Source organism: Procambarus clarkii, chromosome 57 (assembly GCF_040958095.1).
Source record: "Procambarus clarkii isolate CNS0578487 chromosome 57, FALCON_Pclarkii_2.0, whole genome shotgun sequence".
Lineage (NCBI taxonomy): Eukaryota > Metazoa > Arthropoda > Malacostraca > Decapoda > Cambaridae > Procambarus > Procambarus clarkii.
The window spans coordinates 8,622,486-8,624,124 of record NC_091206.1 but is presented as its reverse complement, the minus strand read 5'-3'; positions in this window follow the sequence as shown (position 1 = coordinate 8,624,124).

The window sequence follows — 1,639 nt, the reverse complement described above, 5'->3', positions numbered from 1 at the left end:
ACTTATCATTCGGAGTGACTTCAGAAATATTTATGAGTGGCTCTTATAGAACGGCTGTGTCCCTGCCTCCAGGCCGGTTGCAGTACTTTACCCAGGCCTAACCGGTAGCAGTGCCTAGCCCCAGGCCTAACCGTATCCGGCATCTGGGCCCAGGCCTAGCCGGCAGCAGTACCTGGCAAAACACCTGTCCGTTTCAAGAACCTAGACCCGAGAATCAGCCGTTCCAGAACGTGATCCCTGGCCAAAACCCCCCAAAATAACTCTTTCCTTAACAGGTGAGTTGAGAAATATAGGTTCATTACCCTTCCTGAACCACCGTGTGTGCTGATAGGTAAGTCTCGCTTCATATACAAAGTGAAATCTGCCCCCTGGATGTGGATCGGCGAGTTTTTTTCTTGCGATATGTCAAAGACATCTTTGCTGGCGGAAACGATGTGCGATAATCCTGAGCTTGTTAATTTCTAGTCGTCTTGCGGCTACTCGGGACGCAGGTTCGAATCCCTGCATTGCTCCAAGTGATTTTATCTTAACATAATGTATTATTAGAATTTATAATTTTTGGTATTATTATTATTATTATTATTATTAGCAATTTTGTTAATATTATTATGCATGCTCTTTTTTACCTCATTCATATCGTTTCTGGAGTATAGCTTAGGGGGAAATGTCTGTTTGTAATGATATGATGATTAAACAACCCATCATCCCCATCACCACACAACACACTCGTCCCCCCATCAAAACACCTGCCCAATTTTTCCTCCTCCATATACCCCCTCCTATAAAACTACACCCCTCCCCCAGTGTAAACACACGCATCCTCTAACTCCCCCAATAATTAGCACTTAAGGCTCTTCCTTTTCAATATACTTCACTAACACCCCGTAAGATGTTTACCACACGCCAGCCACTCTCCTCAATATACAACACACTCAACCCTTCCCCAATCAAAACATGTCCCCCTTCCCCAATCAAAACATGTCCCCCTTCCCCAATCAAAACATGTCACCCTTCCCCAATCAAAACATGTCCCCTTTCCCCAATCAAAACATGTCCCCCTTCCCCAATCAAAACATGTCCCCCTTCCCCAATCAAAACATGTCCCCTTTCCCCAATCAAAACATGTCCCCCCTCCCCAATCAAAACATGTCCCCCTCCCCAATCAAAACATGTCCCCCTCCCCAATCAAAACATGTCCCCCTTCCCCAATCAAAACATGTCCCCCTCCCCAATCAAAACATGTCCCCTTTCCCCAATCAAAACATGTCCCCTTTCCCAATCAAAACATGTCCCCCTTCCCCAATCAAAACATGTCCCCCTTCCCCAATCAAAACATGTCCCCCTCCCCAATCAAAACATGTCCCCTCCCCTCCCCAATCAAAACATGTCCCCCTCCCCTCCCCAATCAAAACATGTCCCCCCTCCCCAATCAAAACATGTACCCCCTCCCCAATCAAAACATGTCCCCTTTCCCCAATCAAAACATGTCCCCTTTCCCCAATCAAAACATGTCCCCCCTCCCCAATCAAAACATGTCCCCTTTCCCCAATCAAAACATGTCCCCCCTCCCCAATCAAAACATGTCCCCTTTCCCCAATCAAAACATGTCCCCCCCTCCCCTTCTCCTCTAGTAAAACAA